General features: G+C 46.6%; 12 non-coding genes and 1 pseudogene across 12 annotated transcripts; all 13 read right to left on the bottom strand.

Annotated features, from left to right (window-relative positions):
* Nucleotides 1–2,312: 2,312 nt before the first annotated feature.
* Nucleotides 2,313–2,454, bottom strand: LOC134970941 (U1 spliceosomal RNA; annotated as a pseudogene).
* Nucleotides 2,455–2,606: 152 nt separating this feature from the next.
* On the bottom strand, nt 2,607–2,769 carry LOC134970710 (U1 spliceosomal RNA). Its single transcript, XR_010189984.1, has one exon. It is a non-coding gene; the product is annotated as a U1 spliceosomal RNA (small nuclear RNA).
* Nucleotides 2,770–2,921: 152 nt separating this feature from the next.
* On the bottom strand, nt 2,922–3,085 carry LOC134970692 (U1 spliceosomal RNA). The gene has a single exon (XR_010189969.1). It is a non-coding gene; the product is annotated as a U1 spliceosomal RNA (small nuclear RNA).
* Nucleotides 3,086–3,756: 671 nt separating this feature from the next.
* LOC134970763 (U1 spliceosomal RNA) lies at nt 3,757–3,919 on the bottom strand. Its single transcript, XR_010190027.1, has one exon. It is a non-coding gene; the product is annotated as a U1 spliceosomal RNA (small nuclear RNA).
* A 152-nt stretch (nt 3,920–4,071) lies between these two features.
* On the bottom strand, nt 4,072–4,235 carry LOC134970493 (U1 spliceosomal RNA). Its single transcript, XR_010189805.1, has one exon. It is a non-coding gene; the product is annotated as a U1 spliceosomal RNA (small nuclear RNA).
* A 671-nt stretch (nt 4,236–4,906) lies between these two features.
* Nucleotides 4,907–5,069, bottom strand: LOC134970896 (U1 spliceosomal RNA). The gene has a single exon (XR_010190121.1). It is a non-coding gene; the product is annotated as a U1 spliceosomal RNA (small nuclear RNA).
* A 152-nt stretch (nt 5,070–5,221) lies between these two features.
* Nucleotides 5,222–5,385, bottom strand: LOC134970594 (U1 spliceosomal RNA). Its single transcript, XR_010189888.1, has one exon. It is a non-coding gene; the product is annotated as a U1 spliceosomal RNA (small nuclear RNA).
* Nucleotides 5,386–6,056: 671 nt separating this feature from the next.
* Nucleotides 6,057–6,219, bottom strand: LOC134970909 (U1 spliceosomal RNA). The gene has a single exon (XR_010190131.1). It is a non-coding gene; the product is annotated as a U1 spliceosomal RNA (small nuclear RNA).
* A 152-nt stretch (nt 6,220–6,371) lies between these two features.
* Nucleotides 6,372–6,535, bottom strand: LOC134970595 (U1 spliceosomal RNA). The gene has a single exon (XR_010189889.1). It is a non-coding gene; the product is annotated as a U1 spliceosomal RNA (small nuclear RNA).
* Nucleotides 6,536–7,181: 646 nt separating this feature from the next.
* Nucleotides 7,182–7,344, bottom strand: LOC134970837 (U1 spliceosomal RNA). The gene has a single exon (XR_010190086.1). It is a non-coding gene; the product is annotated as a U1 spliceosomal RNA (small nuclear RNA).
* Nucleotides 7,345–7,496: 152 nt separating this feature from the next.
* Nucleotides 7,497–7,660, bottom strand: LOC134970494 (U1 spliceosomal RNA). The gene has a single exon (XR_010189806.1). It is a non-coding gene; the product is annotated as a U1 spliceosomal RNA (small nuclear RNA).
* A 671-nt stretch (nt 7,661–8,331) lies between these two features.
* On the bottom strand, nt 8,332–8,494 carry LOC134970785 (U1 spliceosomal RNA). Its single transcript, XR_010190045.1, has one exon. It is a non-coding gene; the product is annotated as a U1 spliceosomal RNA (small nuclear RNA).
* A 152-nt stretch (nt 8,495–8,646) lies between these two features.
* Nucleotides 8,647–8,810, bottom strand: LOC134970562 (U1 spliceosomal RNA). Its single transcript, XR_010189861.1, has one exon. It is a non-coding gene; the product is annotated as a U1 spliceosomal RNA (small nuclear RNA).
* Nucleotides 8,811–22,879: the final 14,069 nt, after the last annotated feature.

A 22,879-nucleotide genomic window follows, 5' to 3' on the forward strand; every position in this document is an offset into this window, starting at 1 on the left:
CGAGGCTGGTTATGCTTTGGAGGGGGGACCCCACGCAATTTTTCTTTTCCGGGTTTTTCACATTCCATTTAAAAAAAATAATAATAATAATAATAATCTTTTAAAAAATATATAAATAATACTTGTGCCTCCAAAAAAGACAAACCAAGTACCTAATCCCTTCTAATATAAATAGATATGCTATTACCCCAAAAAAATATTATTTTTTATTAGATTCCGCCTGCAAAGTGTGGCGGATTGAAAATGACGAATTTACTGTTTAAAAGCACTGTTGTCGAATTTACAAACTTCAATTGAATATACTTTTGTTGAATTGCCGCATTTGTACCATTGCAGAAAAGTCGAATTTGTCAAATGTCGAATTTTAAAAAGTCGAATTTTGAAAGGATGCAAGAATAGGCCCCGCCCCCTTCTTCACATCAGCCGTCCCCTTCTACCCCTGTACCTTGCTCTCTCCTGTCTGTGCTCTCTCCCGTCTGTAGGACTAGGCCCCGTCCCCTTCTTACCCTCCAGTGACTGCTCTCTCCTGACAAGTGGACCTGGCCTGCCCCCTACACGCTGCTGGTGTCTTCATTGTTACTTGGTCTGGAGCTCCGTTGGGGAGAGAACTCACGTGAGCTCATTAAGAATGAGGAACTGGGATGTTTTAATTTTATTGTGAGTAGTGTACTGTGGTGATGTAGTATGTTGTATGGGGGGTATAGTGTAACTATGAAGTGCAGCATATGGGAGGGCTATAGCATAGTGATGTAGTGTGGCATATGGGGGGTGGTAGCGCATAGGCGTGCGTACAGGGGGTGCCTGGTGCGCACAGGCACTCCCTAATGTCCAGCACCGCTGCACGATACGCTTGCTGTGGCACAGTGATCGCTGAGTGTGTGATCGGTGGAGCCTAGCCTGTAGCTCATTTCCATACCTCCCACCACCGCTGCGCCCGCCCCCCCTCTGCCTGCTGCTAATACTATGCTGAGTGCATTCGTCGGCGGCCTCACTGGGGGGACTGGTGTCACCTTGCAATGTGACGTGGTGATGTCCGCCTATGCTCTCCTCCCGCCCACCCGTGCTTTCCTCCCGCTGCGGTCTCTCAGTCCTAGTGTGCCGCGGCTGCCACACCACTGGCAGTGTTCCTCTAGGGGGGACTGGGAGCCGCCGGCAGACACATTCTGCTGAGACTTACTTGTCAGTGCGGGTTCCGGATGGCAGGCGGCGGGTGGGAGGGCAGACGGGGAGCAGGTGTCACAAGGAGTGTGTGGGTAACTAAATCACAATACTTCCGCTCAACGTGGCACTGCTGGTCCTTCATCTCCCATGTCTCTTCACCAGGTGGCGGGCGGCCCGGAAATTAAGTGATGTGTTGTGCAGCAGTCAGTGTGAAGTGACTGTGAGTAACACTGATGGTGCTGATGATGCTGCTGCAGAATCGGGAAGCAATTAATTCATAAATATAATGTACTCAGTGTATTATACATACATAAACATGTACATACGTGTATTTGTGTATACATGTATATACATGAGTGTGTGTGCATATATATATATATATATATACAGCCAGTTCCCAGGAACAAAAGTCCTCCCCCGCTTCCGCTAAGTCCACAGCATGACGCTGGGGCTCCACTGGTGGAGCCAGGTGCGGTGGGGGCCCGTCTCAAGTGCTTCAGCAATCAGTGGGCTTGCTCACAGGTGGATCCCTGGATTCTACAAGTAGTGTCTCAGGGATTCAAGCTGGAATTCGAGACGTCTCCCCCTCGCCGTTTCCTAAAATCTGCCTTGCCAACATCTCCCTTGGACAGGGAGGCTGTGATAGAGGCAAATTCACAAGCTGTATTTGCAGCAGGTGATAGTCAAGGTACCCCTCCTTCAACAAGGAAGGGGTTACTATTCCACAATGTTTGTGGTACCGAAACCGGACGGTTCGGTGAGACCCATTTTAAATCTTTGAACACGTATATAAAACGGTTCAAGTTCAAGATGACCCTTAGTTCGCATTAAACACCCCCACCCTCCTTCGGTGTGGGGCTCATGTTGGCAATGCCCCAGCCCCTGAAGCATTCAAGCTGATTTCTTGCAGCAGCTGGGTACTGTAACAGCTCCAGAGCTGCTCTGTGAGGCAAGTAAAAGGGTGTGGGCCCTGCAGCACTACCTGTAGTTTGCATTGTGTGTTGGAAGGAACAAAGTAAGCAGACGGGAGAAGTCAGGATAGTGCGCAAGGGCATAGAAGGGAGCGGCTCAAGAAAAGAGAAGTGGAAACAGACAGCAAACTAGGCTGGAGAGAGACCTGAGACAAAGAGATCTGAATTATACGAGAGACGGCCAGGGGAAACACAAATTATGCAGTCAAGTTTCCCACATTTGGGGAAATCACAGGGGCAGCACACCCAGAGTGCAATGGGTGAGCCTTGCCCTGGGAGAAGCACCTACATGATCATAGTATCTCACCTGGCAGGTAAGTAGGAGTTGGGCTAGAGCTGGGGAGGGTCGCTGCTCGGGTACCCCCCTGTCAAGTGAAGGAGATCCAACTGAGGCAGCACAAGGGAACTCTCGAAAGAGGAACAAGGCTAGAGGAAGATCTGAGACAAAGAAATCTGATTTTTACCAGAGTTGACCAGAAGAAAGCACAAACACAGTCCCCCACTACCACAAATAATGCAGTCAAGTTTCCCACATTTGGGGAAATCACAGGGGCAGCACACCCAGAGTGCAATGGGTGAGCCTTGCCCTGGGCGAAGCACCTTCCTGATCATAGTTTCTCACCTGGCAGGTAAGTAGGAGTTGAGCTAGAGCTGGGGAGGGTCGCTGCTCGGGCACCCCCCTGTCAAGTGAAGGAGATCCAACTGAGGCAGCACAAGGGAACTCTCGAAAGAAGAACAAGGCTAGAGGAAGATCTGAGACAAAGAAATCTGACTTTTACCAGAGCTGACCAGAGGAAAGCACAAACACAGTCCCCCTCTACCACAAATAATGCAGTCGAGTTTCCCACATTTGGGGAAATCACAGGGGTCATCATACCCAGAATGCAATGAATGAACCTCACCCTGGGAGAACAATCTTCATGACCATGATATCTCCTATGCAAAATAAGTATGATTTGGGATAGGGCTGGGGAGGGCCGCTGCTCAGGCACATCTCTGTCAAGTAAAGGCGATTCAACTGAGGCAGCACAAGGGAACTCTCATCTGGGGACAACAACTGCTGGGAGAACACATATTTTCAGATGAACATGGGAGGGCAGAAGGCTGCCTAATACTGAAGCACCCCCAAACAACAAACCAAATGCAACAACTAGTACAAGCATTCCTGGGGGAAGGCCTGCAGCAGATGGATTTGCATATGGTGATGTCATCCAAGCAGTGGGTCAAAGTTGGCTTCAACCCTCGTCTGCATATGAAAAGAAAAAAGGGATGTGCAGGACATGGCGTCCTTTTGTGGCGCTTGGATGACCCTTAATTCGCATTAAACATCTCCACCCTCCTTCGGTGTGGGGCTCATGTTGGCTATTCCCCAGCCCCTGAAGCATTCAAGATGATTTCTTGCAGCAGCTGGGCACTGTAACAGCTCCAGAGCTGTTCTGTAAAGCATGTAAAAGGGTGTGGGCCCTGCAGCACTACCTGTAGTATGCATTGTGCATTGGAAGGCACAAAGTAAGCAGACGGGAGAGGTCAGGATAGTGCGCAAGGGCATAGAAGGGAGCGGCTCAAGAAAAGAGAAGTGGAAACAGACAGCAAACTAGGCTGGAGAAAGACCTGGGACAAAGAGATCTGAATTATACGAGAGCCGACCAGAGGAAACACAAATTATGCAGTCAAGTTTCCCACATTTGGGGAAATCGCAGGAGCAGCACACCCAGAGTGCAATGGGTGAGCCTTGCCCTGGGAGAAGCACCTTCCTGATCATAGTATCTCACCTGGCAGGTAAGTAGGAGTTGGGCTAGAGCTGGGGAGGGTCGCTGCTCGGGCACCCCCCTGTCAAGTGAAGGAGATCCAACTGAGGCAGCACAAGGGAACTCTCGAAAGAAGAACAAGGCTAGAGGAAGATCTGAGACAAAGAAATCTGACTTTTACCAGAGCTGAGCAGAGGAAAGCACAAACACAGTCCCCCACTACCACAAATAATGCAGTCGAGTTTCCCACATTTGGGGAAATCACAGGGGTCAGCATACCCAGAATGCAATGAATGAACCTCACCCTGGGAGAACAATCTTCATGACCATGGTATCTCCTATGCAAAATAAGTATGATTTGGGATAGGGCTGGGGAGGGCCGCTGCTCAGGCACATCTCTGTCAAGTAAAGGAGATTCAACTGAGGCAGCACAAGGGAACTCTCATCTGGGGACAACAACTGCAGGGAGAACACATATTTTCAGATGAACATGGGAGGGCAGAAGGCTGCCTAATACTGAAGCACCCCCAAACAACAAACCAAATGCAACAACTAGTGCAAGCATTCCTGGGGGAAGGCCTGCAGCAGATTGATTTGCATATGGTAATGCCATCCAAGCAGTGGGTCAAAGTTGGCTTCAACCCTCGTCTGCATATGAAAAGAGAAAAGGGGCGTGCAGGGCATGGCGGCCTTTTGCGGCGCTTGGGTGACCCTTAGTTCGCATTAAACATCTCCACCCTCCTTCGGTGTGGGGCTCATGTTGGCAATGCCCCAGCCCCTGAAGCATTCAAGCTGATTTCTTGCAGCAGCTGGGTACTGTAACAGCTCCAGAGCTGCTCTGTGAGGCAAGTAAAAGGGTGTGGGCCCTGCAGCACTACCTGTAGTTTGCATTGTGTGTTGGAAGGCACAAAGTAAGCAGACGGGAGAAGTCAGGATAGTGCGCAAGGGCATAGAAGGGAGCGGCTCAAGAAAAGAGAAGTGGAAACAGACAGCAAACTAGGCTGGAGAGAGACCTGAGACAAAGAGATCTGAATTATACGAGAGCCGACCAGGGGAAACACAAATTATGCAGTCAAGTTTCCCACATTTGGGGAAATCACAGGGGCAGCACACCCAGAGTGCAATGGGTGAGCCTTGCCCTGGGAGAAGCACCTACATGATCATAGTATCTCACCTGGCAGGTAAGTAGGAGTTGGGCTAGAGCTGGGGAGGGTCGCTGCTCGGGTACCCCCCTGTCAAGTGAAGGAGATCCAACTGAGGCAGCACAAGGGAACTCTCGAAAGAAGAACAAGGCTAGAGGAAGATCTGAGACAAAGAAATCTGATTTTTACCAGAGTTGACCAGAAGAAAGCACAAACACAGTCCCCCACTACCACAAATAATGCAGTCGAGTTTCCCACATTTGGGGAAATCACAGGGGTCAGCATACCCAGAATGCAATGAATGAACCTCACCCTGGGAGAACAATCTTCATGACCATGGTATCTCCTATGCAAAATAAGTATGATTTGGGATAGGGCTGGGGAGGGCCGCTGCTCAGGCACATCTCTGTCAAGTAAAGGAGATTCAACTGAGGCAGCACAAGGGAACTCTCATCTGGGGACAACAACTGCAGGGAGAACACATATTTTCAGATGAACATGGGAGGGCAGAAGGCTGCATAATACTGAAGCACCCCCAAACAACAAACCAAATGCAACAACTAGTGCAAGCATTCCTGGGGGAAGGCCTGCAGCAGATTGATTTGCATATGGTAATGCCATCCAAGCAGTGGGTCAAAGTTGGCTTCAACCCTCGTCTGCATATGAAAAGAGAAAAGGGGCGTGCAGGGCATGGCGGCCTTTTGCGGCGCTTGGGTGACCCTTAGTTCACATTAAACATCTCCACCCTCCTTCGGTGTGGGGCTCATGTTGGCAATGCCCCAGCCCCTGAAGCATTCAAGCTGATTTCTTGCAGCAGCTGGGTACTGTAACAGCTCCAGAGCTGCTCTGTGAGGCAAGTAAAAGGGTGTGGGCCCTGCAGCACTACCTGTAGTTTGCATTGTGTGTTGGAAGGCACAAAGTAAGCAGACGGGAGAAGTCAGGATAGTGCGCAAGGGCATAGAAGGGAGCGGCTCAAGAAAAGAGAAGTGGAAACAGACAGCAAACTAGGCTGGAGAGAGACCTGAGACAAAGAGATCTGAATTATACGAGAGACGACCAGGGGAAACACAAATTATGCAGTCAAGTTTCCCACATTTGGGGAAATCACAGGGGCAGCACACCCAGAGTGCAATGGGTGAGCCTTGCCCTGGGAGAAGCACCTACATGATCATAGTTTCTCACCTGGCAGGTAAGTAGGAGTTGGGCTAGAGCTGGGGAGGGTCGCTGCTCGGGTACCCCCCTGTCAAGTGAAGGAGATCCAACTGAGGCAGCACAAGGGAACTCTCGAAAGAGGAACAAGGCTAGAGGAAGATCTGAGACAAAGAAATCTGATTTTTACCAGAGTTGACCAGAAGAAAGCACAAACACAGTCCCCCACTACCACAAATAATGCAGTCGAGTTTCCCACATTTGGGGAAATCACAGGGGTCAGCATACCCAGAATGCAATGAATGAACCTCACCCTGGGAGAACAATCTTCATGACCATGGTATCTCCTATGCAAAATAAGTATGATTTGGGATAGGGCTGGGGAGGGCCGCTGCTCAGGCACATCTCTGTCAAGTAAAGGAGATTCAACTGAGGCAGCACAAGGGAACTCTCATCTGGGGACAACAACTGCAGGGAGAACACATATTTTCAGATGAACATGGGAGGGCAGAAGGCTGCCTAATACTGAAGCACCCCCAAACAACAAACCAAATGCAACAACTAGTGCAAGCATTCCTGGGGGAAGGCCTGCAGCAGATGGATTTGCATATGGTGATGTCATCCAAGCAGTGGGTCAAAGTTGGCTTCAACCCTCGTCTGCATATGAAAAGAAAAAAGGGATGTGCAGGGCATGGTGTCCTTTTGTGGCGCTTGGATGACCCCTCCTTCGGTGTGGGGCTCATGTTGGCTATGCCCCAGCCCCTGAAGCATTCAAGATGATTTCTTGCAGCAGCTGGGCACTGTAACAGCTCCAGAGTTGCTCTGTAAAGCATGTAAAAGGGTGTGGGCCCTGCAGCACTACCTGTAGTATGCATTGTGCGTTGGAAGGCACAAAGTAAGCAGACGGGAGAGGTCAGGATAGTGCGCAACTGCATAGAAGGGAGCGGCTCAAGAAAAGAGAAGTGGAAACAGACAGCAAACTAGGCTGGAGAAAGACCTGAGACAAAGAGATCTGAATTATATGAAAGCCGACCAGAGAAAACACAAATTATGCAGTCAAGTGTCCCACATTTGGGGAAATCGCAGGAGCAGCACACCCAGAGTGCAATGGGTGAGCCTTGCCCTGGGAGAAGCACCTTCCTGATCATAGTATCTCACCTGGCAGGTAAATAGGAGTTGGGCTAGAGCTGGGGAGGGTCGCTGCTCGTGCACCCCCCTGTCAAGTGAAGGAGATCCAACTGAGGCAGCACAAGGGAACTCTCGAAAGAAGAACAAGGTTAGAGGAAGATCTGAGACAAAGAAATCTGACTTTTACCAGAGCTGACCAGAGGAAAGCACAAACACAGTCCCCCACTACCACAAATAATGCAGTCGAGTTTCCCACATTTGGGGAAATCACAGGGGTCAGCATACCCAGAATGCAATGAATGAACCTCACCCTGGGAGAACAATCTTCATGACCATGGTATCTCCTATGCAAAATAAGTATGATTTGAGATAGGGCTGGGGAGGGCCGCTGCTCAGGCACATCTCTGTCAAGTAAAGGAGATTCAACTGAGGCAGCACAAGGGAACTCTCATCTGGGGACAACAACTGCAGGGAGAACACATATTTTCAGATGAACATGGGAGGGCAGAAGGCTGCCTAATACTGAAGCACCCCCAAACAACAAACCAAATGCAACAACTAGTGCAAGCATTCCTGGGGGAAGGCCTGCAGCAGATTGATTTGCATATGGTAATGCCATCCAAGCAGTGGGTCAAAGTTGGCTTCAACCCTCGTCTGCATATGAAAAGAGAAAAGGGGCGTGCAGGGCATGGCGGCCTTTTGCGGCGCTTGGATGACCCCTAGTTCGCATTAAACACCTCCACCCTCCTTCGGTGTGGGGCTCATGTTGGCTATGCCCCAGCCCCTGAAGCATTCAAGCTGATTTCTTGCAGCAGCTGGGCACTGTAACAGCCCCAGAGCTGCTCTGTAAGGCAAGTAAAAGGGTGTGGGCCCTGCAGTACTACCTGTAGTTTGCATTGTGCATTGGAAAGCACAAAGTAAGCAGACGGGAGAAGTCAGGATAGTGCGCAAGGGCATAGAAGGGAGCGGCTCAAGAAAAGAGAAGTGGAAACAGACAGCAAACTAGGCTGGAGAGAGACCTGAGACAAAGAGATCTGAATTATACGAGAGCCGACCAGGGGAAACACAAATTATGCAGTCAAGTTTCCCACATTTGGGGAAATCGCAGGAGCAGCACACCCAGAGTGCAATGGGTGAGCCTTGCCCTGGGAGAAGCACCTTCATGATCATAGTATCTCACCTGGCAGGTAAGTAGGAGTTGGGCTAGAGCTGGGGAGGGTTGCTGCTCGGGTACCCCCCTGTCAAGTGAAGGAGATCCAACTGAGGCAGCGCAAGGGAACTCTAGAAAAAAGAACAAGGCTAGAGGAAGATCTGAGACAAAGAAATCTGACTTTTACCAGAGCTGACCAGAGGAAAGCACAAACACAGTCCCCCACTACCACAAATAATGCAGTCGAGTTTCCCACATTTGGGGAAATCATAGGGGTCAGCATACCCAGAATGCAATGAATGAACCTCACCCTGGGAGAACAATCTTCATGACCATGGTATCTCCTATGCAAAATAAGTATGATTTGGGATAGAGCTGGGGAGGGCCGCTGCTCAGGCACATCTCTGTCAAGTAAAGGAGATTCAACTGAGGCAGCACAAGGGAACTCTCATCTGGGGACAACAACTGCAGGGAGAACACATATTTTCAGATGAACATGGGAGGGCAAAAGGGTGCCTAATACTGAAGCACCCCCAAACAACAAACCAAATGCAACAACTAGTGCAAGCATTCCTGGGGGAAGGCCTGCAGCAGATGGATTTGCATATGGTGATGTCATCCAAGCAGTGGGTCAAAGTTGGCTTCAACCCTCGTCTGCATATGAAAAGAGAAAAGGGGTGTGCAGGGCATGGCGGCCTTTTGCGGCGCTTGGATGACCCCTAGTTCGCATTAAACACCTCCACCCTCCTTCGGTGTGGGGCTCATGTTGGCTATGCCCCAGCCGCTTAAGCATTCAAGCTGATTTCTTGCAGCAGCTGGGCACTGTAACAGCTCCAGAGCTGCTCTGTAAGGCAAGTAAAAGGGTCTCTGTGGTGCAATCAGTTAGTATGTACGGCTATTAACCAAAAGGTTGGTGGTTCAATCCCACCCAGGGACCTAATTGACCTTGTTATCAGATTTTGGTGATCTTTAAGTAGACAAGTCAAATTTCATACCCCCTGTTATGGTGTAGGGTACCTGGCCTTCTCTGATGTAATCAGAGTTAGATTTGATTCAGTGATTTTATAAAAACATCTAGGAAGCACAATTTAGCAGTGGGTTGCAGAGAAAAAGAAATATGCTGGCAAAAAAATCAAATTGCGTGATTAAACAGCTCTTCATTTTCTGGCTTTATTTTTATGCTAACAAATTTGTTCTCTGAAAAGTGTCCACAAAGCCAAGTCTCTGATTAACACCTTTGTAGGGATGGTTTTTCACCTATTACTAAATTAAACTTGCTTCATTGGAAAGGCAGCAAGATGCATCCTCATTTCAATGTCTACTGAAATAATACAGGTTGACACCAGGAAACATTAACGCCACTGCATCCTTGCTGCTTTCTCATGTGGAAGTCTGTTTAATGTGAAAACAAGGTGATATCTAATTAGCACACAGGTAAGAAATTACGAAAATCTTTATTTAAGGGTGAAGATGTTTCTCACAAAATTGTTGCCCCAATGCATCATTGAAATTCAAGCTGGAAAGATGATTTTAATATATCACTTGTACATTTTGTATTGCTCTTCTGGTGACAATGTCGTTTTTTTTGTCAATTACCATTTTAATAATAGGGTAAAGAAAATTAAGTGGATTTTTGAAAGAAAACTATACTGTCAATATACTATTAAAACAAATTAAAATGGTAAAAGTTATTGTACTTTAAGTAAAAATAAAAGAGCAAAAATATCAATCCCAGTTTTGATTACTTAAATTAACAAAAAAAAAATGCATATAGCAAAGGATAGTTTCAATCTGCCTACCTCTGGGTTATGGGTCCAGCATGCTTCCATTGCAGTACTCTGCTGCACATGTAAGTGCAAGAGATCCTGAAGCACTCACTCATCATGGGAAAGTACCAATGTGTTTATTCATTGGTTGATGGAAGAAACATCTTACAAAAACTCTCCAGATTATTGATTTTTTTATGTTTTTCTAGGAAACGTTCTAGATGTATGCTTATTAGCCTTTGTCAGTATGTACTGTTTGCAAAGTGTCTCTGTGGCGCAATCGGTTAGTGTGTTCGGCTATTAACCAAAAGGTTGGTGGTTCAATCCCACCCAGCGACGTAATTGACCTTGTGATCAGATTTTGGTGATATTTAAGTAGACAAGTCAAAATTTCAAACCCACTCTTATTGTGTAGGGTACCTGGCCTTCTCTGATGTAATCAGAGTTAGATTTGATTCAGTGATTTTATAAAAAACAGCTAGGAAGCACAATTTAGCAGTGGGTTGCAGAGAAAAAAAATATGCTGGCAGAAAAATCCAATTGAGTGATTAAACAGCTCTTCATTTTCTGGCTTTATTTTTATGCTAACAAATTTGTTCTCTGAAAAGTGTCCACAAAGCCAAGTCTCTGATTAACACCTTTGTAAGGATGGTTTTTCACCTATTACTAAATTAAACTTGCTTCATTGGAAAGGCAGCAAGATGCATCCTCATTTCAATGTCTACTGAAATAATACAAGTTGACACCAGGAAACATTAACGCCACTGCATCCTTGCTGCTTTCTCATGTGGAAGTCTGTTTAATGTGAAAACAAGGTGATATCTAATTAGCACACAGGTAAGGAATTAAGAAAATCTTTATTTAAGGGTGAAGATGTTTCTCACAAAATTGTTGACCCAATGCATCATTGAAATTCAAGCTGGAAAGATGAATTTAATATATCACTTGTACATTTTGTATTGCTCTTCTGGTGACAATGTAGTTTGTTTTTGTCAATTACCATTTTAATAATAGGGTAAAGAAAATGAAGTGGATTTTTGAAAGAAAACAATACTGTCAATATACTATTAAAACAAATTAAAATGGTAAAAGTTATTGTACTTTAAGTAAAAATAAAAGAGACAAAATATCAATCCCAGTTTTGGATTACTTTAATTAACAAAAAAAAATGCATATAGCAGAGGATAGTTTCAATCTGCCTACTTCTGGGTTATGGGCCCAGCATGCTTCCATTGCAGTACTCTGCTGCACATGTAAGTGCAAGAGATCCTGAAGCACTCACTCATCATGGGAAAGTACCAATGTGTTTCTTCGTTGGTTGATGGAAGAAACATCTTACAAAAACTCTCCAGTTTATTGACTTTTTAAAGTTTTGCTAGGAAACGTTTTAGATGAATGCTTATTAGCCTTTGTCAGTATGGGCTTTTGCGAAGTGTCTCTGTGGCGCAATCAGTTAGTATGTACGGCTATTAACCAAAAGGTTGGTGGTTCAATCCCACCCAGGGACCTAATTGACCTTGTTATCAGATTTTGGTGATCTTTAAGAAGACAAGTCAAATTTCATACCCCCTGTTATGGTGTAGGGTACCTGGCCTTCTCTGATGTAATCAGAGTTAGATTTGATTCAGTGATTTTATAAAAACATCTAGGAAGCACAATTTAGCAGTGGGTTGCAGAGAAAAAGAAATATGCTGGCAAAAAAATCAAATTGCGTGATTAAACAGCTCTTCATTTTCTGGCTTTATTTTTATGCTAACAAATTTGTTCTCTGAAAAGTGTCCACAAAGCCAAGTCTCTGATTAACACCTTTGTAGGGATGGTTTTTCACCTATTACTAAATTAAACTTGCTTCATTGGAAAGGCAGCAAGATGCATCCTCATTTCAATGTCTACTGAAATAATACAGGTTGACACCAGGAAACATTAACGCCACTGCATCCTTGCTGCTTTCTCATGTGGAAGTCTGTTTAATGTGAAAACAAGGTGATATCTAATTAGCACACAGGTAAGGAATTAAGAAAATCTTTATTTAAGGGTGAAGATGTTTCTCACAAAATCGTTGACCCAATGCATCATTGAAATTCAAGCTGGAAAGATGATTTTAATATATCACTTGTACATTTTGTATTGCTCTTCTGGTGACAATGTAGTTTGTTTTTGTCAATTACCATTTTAATAATAGGGTAAAGAAAATGAAGTGGATTTTTGAAAGAAAACAATTCTGTCAATATACTATTAAAACAAATTAAAATGGTAAAAGTTATTGTACTTTAAGTAAAAATAAAAGAGACAAAATATCAATCCCAGTTTTGGATTACTTTAATTAACAAAAAAAAAATGCATATAGCAGAGGATAGTTTCAATCTGCCTACCTCTGGGTTATGGGCCCAGCATGCTTCCATTGCAGTACTCTGCTGCACATGTAAGTTCAAGAGATCCTGAAGCACTCACTCATCATGGGAAAGTACCAATGTGTTTATTCATTGGTTGATGGAAGAAACATCTTACAAAAACTCTCCAGATTATTGATTTTTTAATGTTTTTCTAGGAAACGTTCTAGATGTATGCTTATTAGCCTTTGTCAGTATGTACTGTTTGCAAAGTGTCTCTGTGGCGCAATCGGTTAGTGTGTTCGGCTATTAACCAAAAGGTTGGTGGTTCAATCCCACCCAGGGACGTAATTGACCTTGTGATCAGATTTTGGTGATATTTAAGTAGACAAGTCAAAATTTCAAACCCCCTCTTATTGTGTAGGGTACCTGGCCTTCTCTGATGTAATCAGAGTTAGATTTGATTCAGTGATTTTATAAAAAACAGCTAGGAAGCACAATTTAGCAGTGGGTTGCAGAGAAAAAAAATATGCTGGCAGAAAAATCCAATTATCTGCGCGCACTGCATTACAATCTCCCTCGCTTCCTCTCTGGGTGTCACAAATGATAGTGACACCTTTGCCATGCTTGTAGCAGCTGGTCCTAAGATCTACGCCTCCAGCCCTGAGTGTTTGCCCTTGTGACTTGTTGATCATCATAGCGAAGCAGATTCTTACAGAAAACTGCAGGGGCTTAGATTGAAAAGAAAAACATTGACGAACCCATCATTTCAGCAACAGGGTCTGCCACACGGCTGACTGAAATGACTGGTTGGTTTGGACCCCCACCAAAAAAGAAGCAATCAATCTCTCCTTGCACAAACTGGCTCTACAGAGGCAAGATGTCCACCTCATCATCCTCCGATTCCTCACCCCTTTCACTGTGTACATCGCCCTCCTCATAGATTATTAATTCGTCCCCACTGGAATCCACCATCTCAGATCCCTGTGTACTTTCTGGAGGCAATTGCTGGTGAATGTCTCCATGGAGGAATTGATTATAATTCATTTTGATGATCATCATCTTCTCCACATTTTCTGGAAGTAACCTCGTACGCCGATTGCTGACAAGGTGAGCGGCTGCACTAAACACTCTTTTGGAGTACACACTGGAGGGAGGGCAACTTAGGTAGAATAAAGCCAGTTTGTGCAAGGGCCTCCAAATTGCCTCTTTTTCCTGCCAGTATACATACGGACTGTCTGACGTGCCTACCTGGATGCGGTCACTCATATAATCCTCCACCATTCTTTCAAAGGTGACAGAATCATATGCAGTGACAGTAGACGACATGTCAGTAATCGTTGCCAGGTCCTTCAGTCCGGACCAGATGTCAGCACTCACTCCAGACTGCCCTGCATCACCGCCAGCGGGTGGGCTCGGAATTCTTAGCCTTTTCCTTGCACCCCCAGTTGCGGGAGAATGTGAAGGAGGAGCTGTTGACGGGTCACGTTCCGCTTGACTTGACAATTTTCTCACCAGCAGGTCTTTGAACCTCTGCAGACTTGTGTCTGCAGGAAAGAGAGATACAATGTAGGTTTTAAATCTAGGATCGAGCACGGTGGCCAAAATTTATTGCTCTGATTTCAACAGATTGAATCCTGGTTAAGCGAATTAAGGGCTCCATCCACAAGTCCCACATGCCTAGCGGAATCGCTCTGTTTTAGCTCCTCCTTCAATGTCTCCAGCTTCTTCTGCAAAAGCCTGATGAGGGGAATGACCTGACTCAGGCTGGCAGTGTCTGAACTGACTTCACGTGTGGCAAGTTCAAAGGATTGCAGAACCTTGCACAACGTTGAAATCATTCTCCACTGCGCTTGAGTCAGGTGCATTCCCCCTCCTTTGCCTATATCGTGGGTAGATGTATAGGCTTGAATGGCCTTTTGCTGCTCCTCCATCCTCTGAAGCATATAGAGGGTTGAATTCCACCTCGTTACCACCTCTTGCTTCAGAGGATGGCAGGGCAGGTTCAGGAATGTTTGGTGGTGCTCCAGTCTTCGGCACGCGGTGGCTGAATGCAGAAAGTGGCCCGCAATTCTTCGGGCCACCGACAGCATCTCTTGCACGCCCCTGTCGTTTTTTAAATAATTCTGCACCACCAAATTCAATGTATGTGCAAAACATGGGACGTGCTGGAATTTGCCCAGATGTAATGCACGCACAATATTGGTGGCGTTGTCTGATGTCACAAATCCCCAGGAGAGTCAAATTGGGGTAAGCCATTCTGCGATGATGTTCCTCAGTTTCCGTAAGAGGTTGTCAGCTGTGTGCCTCTTATGGAAAGCGGTGATACAAAGCGTAGCCTGCCTAGGAACGAGTTGGCATTTGCGAGATGCTGCTACTGGTGCCGCCGCTGCTGTTCTTGCTGCGGGAGGCAATACATCTACCCAGTGGGCTGTCACAGTCATATAGTCCTGAGTCTGCCCTGCTCCACTTAACCACGGACATGTGGACTAGTGGACATTGGGTACAACTGCATTTTTTAGGACACTGGTGACTCTTTTTCTGAGGTCTGTGTACATTTTCGGTATCGCCTGCCTAGAGAAATGGAACCTAGATGGCATTTGGTACCGGGGACACAGTACCTCAATCAAGTCTCTAGTTGCCTCTGAATTAACGATGGATACCGGAACCACGTTTCTCACCACCCAGGCTGACAAGACCTGAGTTATCCGCTTTGCAGCAGGATGACTGCTGTGATATTTCATCTTCCTCGCAAAGGACTGTTGGACAGTCAATTGCCTACTGGAAGTAGTACAAGTGGTCTTCCGACTTCCCCTCTGGGATGACGATTGACTCCCAGCAGCAACAACAGCAGCGCCAGCAGCAGTAGGCGTTACACTCAAGGATGCATCGGAGGAATCCCAGGCAGGAGAGGACTCGTCAGACTTGCCAGTGACATGGCCTGCAGGACTATTGGCTCTCCTGTCTAAGAAGGAAATTGACACTGAGGGAGTTGGTGGTGTGGTTTGCAGGAGCTTGGTTACAAGAGGAAGGGATTTAGTGGTCAGTGGACTGCTTCCGCTGTCATCCAAAGTTTTTGAACTTGTCACTGACTTATGATTAATGCGCTGCAGGTGACGTATAAGGGAGGATGTTCTGAGGTGGTTAACGTCCTTACCCCTACTTATTACAGCTTGACAAAGGCAACACACGGCTTGACACCTGTTGTCCGCATTTGTGTACAGGATGCATACCTTCATGTCCAAATTTATCCATCTCATCAGTCGTACCTCAGATTTGCGGTACAGGACTGTCATTGCCAATTTCAGACGTTGCTGTTTGGTCTCTCCACTGCCCAGAGAATTTTCACCAAGGTAATGGTGGAAATGATGGTTCTCCTGCGCAAGCAATGTGTCACAATTATCCCGTACTTGAGCGATCTCATAAAAGCGAGATCAAGAGAGCAGTTGCTGAACAGCGTATCACTTTCACTGAAAGTGTTACAGCAACACGGCTGGATTTTCAATATCCCAAAGTCGCAGTTGGTTCCTACGACTCGTCTGTCTTTCTTGGGCATGATTCTGGACACAGACCAGAAGAGGGTTTATCTCCCGATAGAAAAGGCCCAGGAACTCATGACTCTTGTCAGGAACCTATTGAAACCAAAACTTGTGTCAGTGCATCACTGCACTCGAGTCCTGGGAAAGATGGTGGCATCATACAAAGCCATTCCATTCGGCAGGTTCCTTGCGAGGACTTTCCAATGGGACCTACTGGACAAGTGGTCTGGGTCACATTTACAGATGCATTGGTTGATCACCCTGTCCCCCAGGGTCAGGGTATCACTCCTGTGGTGGCTGCAGAGTGCTCACCTTCTCGAGTGACGCAGATTCGGCATTCAGGACTGGATCCTGGTGACCACAGATGCAAGCCTCCAAGGTTGGGGAGCAGTCACACAGGGAAGAAATTTCCAAGGTCTTTGGTCAAGTCAAGAGACTTGTCTTCACATCAACATCCTGAAACTAGGGGCCATATACAATGCCCTACGTCAAGCGGAGACCTTACTTTGCGACCAACCGGTTCTGATCCAGTCAGACAACGTCACCGCAGTGGCTCATGTAAACCGCCAAGGCGGCACAAGGAGCAGAGTGGCGATGGCACAAGCTACCTTTGCATTTTTCTCCCAAACGAAGGACACTAGAATGAAAATTTTAAAGCCTCCTGTTAGTGCTTCATCTACATGGTATAGCCCTGAATTTTCCAATGCGTAGCTCTTTGCAAAAGAAAGATATTGGCAAGGAAAAGCTGTCTTGTACCTTTGCATTTTTCTCCCAAACGAAGGACACTAGAAAGAAAATTTTAAAGCCTCCTGATAGGCCATCAGCTACACGGCATAGCCCTGAATTTTCCAATGCGTAGCTCTTTGCAAAAGAGAGATATTGGCAAGGAAAAGCTGTCTTGTACCTTTGCATTTTTCTCCCAAACGAAGGACACTAGAAAGAAAATTTTAAAGCCTCCTGTTAGGCCATCATCTACACGGCATAGCCCTGAATTTTCCAATGTGCAGCTCTTTGCAAAAGAGAGATATTGGCAAGGAAAAGCTGTCTTGTACCTTTGCATTTTTCTCCCAAACGAAGGAAACTAGAATGAAAATTTTAAAGCCTCCTGTTAGTGCTTCATCTACACGGTATAGCCCTGAATTTTCCAATGCGTAGCTCTTTGCAAAAGAGAGATATTGGCAAGGAAAAGCTGTCTTTCAACTCTTCCACAACTGAAAAACAGATAGTGTTCCCAAGCCTTCCATCCTGTAATATCTTCAGTCTCTCGTCAATGAAGAAAACAATCCCTCCAGCAGACTCTTCAACCACGATACAAGATCACAGCCAAAAGGGCGAGAAGCAACTACACTTGCGTTTAACCAAAATGGCTAAAACTTAGTGGAGGAAAGTGCAGTGCACCAAAACATAAGCTGACACAATCATGGAGAATGCGCCAGCATATATGCTCTTCTATCTATATTTTGCAAACCTGCTCTTGTCCCCTCCAGCTGCTCCATGTAGATTTGACGCCTGGCAAGGTGCATAACCCACTGACAAGCAGGCACACTCCTGCATGAGTTTTCACTCTCACTAGCAGGATGATACACATTCATTTGCATGTGCTCCACCTCTGACACACCGCCCACCCAACCACCCAGTCACCAGAGCCACCCACAAGCCAACTGGCTCCGTGATTTAATTTGCACAGTGCAGTCATCCAGGCAGCATGTCCTTCTCAATGGAATAATCTCTGGTTCCATGGAATCTTCCGCATTGGAATGCTGCGGAACAAAAAGGATTTAAACATTCAGCTTGCTAGCATTCAATGTACCTGCGGCTTGGCTCTAGCACATGGGTCTTCATCCTGTGGCCCTCCAGCTGCTGTGAAACTACACATCCCAGCATGCCCTGCCACAGTTTTGCTATTAAGGTATGCTAAAACTGAGGCAGGGCATGCTGGTATATGTAGTTCCACAGCAGCTGGAGGGTCGCAGGTTGAAGACCCATATTCTAGCATGCCTGTTCTATGATGCATGTTCCGTGATGTCACAATCAGCTTGGAATGGGGTGTCTAGCATGCATTTGCTGACAGCCACTTGAGGGAGACACACATCAGGAGATGCAGCATATCGGAGGTCTTCGATGCCTTTCCAGCAAATGCACACAACCAGCTGCTGGTCTGGACACAAAACAATACCCACAATTGAAGGCTCAAAATGCCCAACTACAGGATTAATGTAAGTAGTGAATTTAGGAATTAATTTAGAAGTAGGAAATTAAGTTAGTTCACAAGTACATTCAAATTCCGATCTAAAGTCTAGGTAGGCCTCACGTCCTGGCAGCCCCCAGCATTTAAAAATGCCTTGATTAGAGGTAGGGAATTAAATGTAGATAAGAAGTAGACACAAAATAACACTCCACAGAGCAATTATCAGGTGTCTTTATCAATTGTTGCATTTAAAAAATCAAGCAATTAGGGAACACAATGTTGCAACAATTAGAAATGAGCGCCTGAAATTTTTCGGGTTTTGTGTTTTGGTTTTGGGTTCGGTTCCGCGGCCGTGTTTTGGGTTCGAACGCGTTTTGGCAAAACCTCACCGAATTTTTCTTGTCGGATTCGGGTGTGTTTTGGATTCGGGTGTTTTTTTCAAAAAACACTAAAAAACAGCTTAAATCATAGAATTTGGGGGTCATTTTGATCCCAAAGTATTATTAACCTCAAAAACCATAATTTACACTCATTTTCAGTCTATTCTGAATACCTCACACCTCACAATATTATTTTTAGTCCTAAAATTTGCACCGAGGTCGCTGTGTGAGTAAGATAAGCGACCCTAGTGGCCGACACAAACACCGGGCCCATCTAGGAGTGGCACTGCAGTGTCACGCAGGATGTCCCTTCCAAAAAACCCTCCCCAAACAGCACATGACGCAAAGAAAAAAAGAGGCGCAATGAGGTAGCTGTGTGAGTAAGATTAGCGACCCTAGTGGCCGACACAAACACCGGGCCCATCTAGGAGTGGCACTGCAGTGTCACGCAGGATGTCCCTTCCAAAAAACCCTCCCCAAACAGCACATGACGCAAAGAAAAAAAGAGGCGCAATGAGGTAGCTGTGTGAGTAAGATTAGCGACCCTAGTGGCCGACACAAACACCGGGCCCATCTAGGAGTGGCACTGCAGTGTCACGCAGGATGGCCCTTCCAAAAAACCCTCCCCAAACAGCACATGACGCAAAGAAAAAAAGAGGCGCAATGAGGTAGCTGACTGTGTGAGTAAGATTAGCGACCCTAGTGGCATACACAAACACCGGGCCCATCTAGGAGTGGCACTGCAGTGTCACGCAGGATGTCCCTTCCAAAAAACCCTCCCCAATCAGCACATGATGCAAAGAAAAAGAAAAGAAAAAAGAGGTGCAAGATGGAATTGTCCTTGGGCCCTCCCACCCACCCTTATGTTGTATAAACAAAACAGGACATGCACACTTTAACCAACCCATCATTTCAGTGACAGGGTCTGCCACACGACTGTGACTGATATGACGGGTTGGTTTGGACCCCCCCCAAAAAAGAAGCAATTAATCTCTCCTTGCACAAACTGGCTCTACAGAGGCAAGATGTCCACCTCATCTTCACCCTCCGATATATCACCGTGTACATCCCCCTCCTCACAGATTATCAATTCGTCCCCACTGGAATCCACCATCTCAGCTCCCTGTGTACTTTGTGGAGGCAATTGCTGCTGATCAATGTCTCCGCGGAGGAATTGATTATAATTCATTTTAATGAACATCATCTTCTCCACATTTTCTGGATGTAACCTCGTACGCCGATTGCTGACAAGGTGAGCGGCGGCACTAAACACTCTTTCGGAGTACACACTTGTGGGAGGGCAACTTAGGTAGAATAAAGCCAGTTTGTGCAAGGGCCTCCAAATTGCCTCTTTTTCCTGCCAGTATAAGTACGGACTGTGTGACGTGCCTACTTGGATGCGGTCACTCATATAATCCTCCACCATTCTATCAATGTTGAGAGAATCATATGCAGTGACAGTAGACGACATGTCCGTAATCGTTGTCAGGTCCTTCAGTCCGGACCAGATGTCAGCATCAGCAGTCGCTCCAGACTGCCCTGCATCACCGCCAGCGGGTGGGCTCGGAATTCTGAGCCTTTTCCTCGCACCCCCAGTTGCGGGAGAATGTGAAGGAGGAGATGTTGACAGGTCGCGTTCCGCTTGACTTGACAATTTTGTCACCAGCAGGTCTTTCAACCCCAGCAGACCTGTGTCTGCCGGAAAGAGAGATCCAAGGTAGGCTTTAAATCTAGGATCGAGCACGGTGGCCAAAATGTAGTGCTCTGATTTCAACAGATTGACCACCCGTGAATCCTTGTTAAGCGAATTAAGGGCTGCATCCACAAGTCCCACATGCCTAGCGGAATCGCTCCCTTTTAGCTCCTTCTTCAATGCCTCCAGCTTCTTCTGCAAAAGCCTGATGAGGGGAATGACCTGACTCAGGCTGGCAGTGTCTGAACTGACTTCACGTGTGGCAAGTTCAAAGGGCATCAGAACCTTGCACAACGTTGAAATCATTCTCCACTGCACTTGAGACAGGTGCATTCCACCTACTATATCGTGCTCAATTGTATAGGCTTGAATGGCCTTTTGCTGCTCCTCCAACCTCTGAAGCATATAGAGGGTTGAATTCCACCTCGTTACCACTTCTTGCTTCAGATGATGGCAGGGCAGGTTCAGTAGTTTTTGGTGGTGCTCCAGTCTTCTGTACGTGGTGCCTGTACGCCGAAAGTGTCCCGCAATTTTTCTGGCCACCGACAGCATCTCTTGCACGCCCCTATCGTTTTTTAAAAAATTCTGCACCACCAAATTCAAGGTATGTGCAAAACATGGGACGTGCTGGAATTTGCCCATATTTAATGCACACACAATATTGCTGGCGTTGTCCGATGCCACAAATCCACAGGAGAGTCCAATTGGGGTAAGACATTCCGCGATGATCTTCCTCAGTTGCCGTAAGAGGTTTTCAGCTGTGTGCGTATTCTGGAAAGCGGTGATACAAAGCGTAGCCTGCCTAGGAAAGAGTTGGCGTTTGCGAGATGCTGCTACTGGTGCCGCCGCTGCTGTTCTTGCGGCGGGAGTCCATACATCTACCCAGTGGGCTGTCACAGTCATATAGTCCTGACCCTGCCCTGCTCCACTTGTCCACATGTCCGTGGTTAAGTGGACATTGGGTACAACTGCATTTTTTAGGACACTGGTGAGTCTTTTTCTGACGTCCGTGTACATTCTCGGTATCGCCTGCCTAGAGAAGTGGAACCTAGATGGTATTTGGTAACGGGGGCACACTGCCTCAATAAATTGTCTAGTTCCCTGTGAACTAACGGCGGATACCGGACGCACGTCTAACACCAACATAGTTGTCAAGGACTCAGTTATCCGCTTTGCAGTAGGATGACTGCTGTGATATTTCATCTTCCTCGCAAAGGACTGTTGAACAGTCAATTGCTTACTGGAAGTAGTACAAGTGGGCTTACGACTTCCCCTCTGGGATGACCATCGACTCCCAGCGGCAACAACAGCAGCGCCAGCAGCAGTAGGCGTTACACGCAAGGATGCATCGGAGGAATCCCAGGCAGGAGAGGACTCGTCAGAATTGCCAGTGACATGGCCTGCAGGACTATTGGCATTCCTGGGGAAGGAGGAAATTGACACTGAGGGAGTTGGTGGGGTGGTTTGCGTGAGCTTGGTTACAAGAGGAAGGGATTTACTGGTCAGTGGACTGCTTCCGCTGTCACCCAAAGTTTTTGAACTTGTCACTGACTTATTATGAATGCGCTGCAGGTGACGTATAAAGGAGGATGTTCCGAGGTGGTTAACGTCCTTACCCCTACTTATTACAGCTTGACAAAGGGAACACACGGCTTGACACCTGTTGTCCGCATTTCTGGTGAAATACCTCCACACCGAAGAGCTGATTTTTTTGGTATTTTCACCTGGCATGTCAACGGCCATATTCCTCCCACGGACAACAGGTGTCTCCCCGGGTGCCTGACTTAAACAAACCACCTCACCATCAGAATCCTCCTGGTCAATTTCCTCCCCAGCGCCAGCAACACCCATATCCTCCTCATCCTGGTGTACTTCAACACTGACATCTTCAATCTGACTATCAGGAACTGGACTGCGGGTGCTCCTTCCAGCACTTGCAGGGGGCGTGCAAATGGTGGAAGGCGCATGCTCTTCACGTCCAGTGTTGGGAAGGTCAGGCATCGCAACCGACACAATTGGACTCTCCTTGTGGATTTGGGATTTCGAAGAATGCACAGTTCTTTGCTGTGCTGCTTTTGCCAGCTTGAGTCTTTTCATTTTTCTAGCGAGAGGCTGAGTGCTTCCATCCTCATGTGAAGCTGAACCACTAGCCATGAACATAGGCCAGGGCCTCAGCCGTTCCTTGCCACTCCGTGTGGTAAATGGAATATTGGCAAGTTTACGCTTCTCCTCCGACAATTTTATTTTAGGTTTTGGAGTCCTTTTTTTACTGATATTTGGTGTTTTGGATTTGACATGCTCTGTACTATGACATTGGGCATCGGCCTTGGCAGACGACGTTGCTGGCATTTCATCGTCTCGGCCATGACTAGTGGCAGCAGCTTCAGCACGAGGTGGAAGTGGATCTTGATCTTTCCCTAATTTTGGAACCTCAACATTTTTGTTCTCCATATTTTAATAGGCACAACTAAAAGGCACCTCAGGTAAACAATGGAGATGGATGGATTGGATACTAGTATACAATTATGGACGGG

The sequence above is a fragment of the Pseudophryne corroboree genome, chromosome 11 (genome assembly GCF_028390025.1).
Source record: "Pseudophryne corroboree isolate aPseCor3 chromosome 11, aPseCor3.hap2, whole genome shotgun sequence".
Lineage (NCBI taxonomy): Eukaryota > Metazoa > Chordata > Amphibia > Anura > Myobatrachidae > Pseudophryne > Pseudophryne corroboree.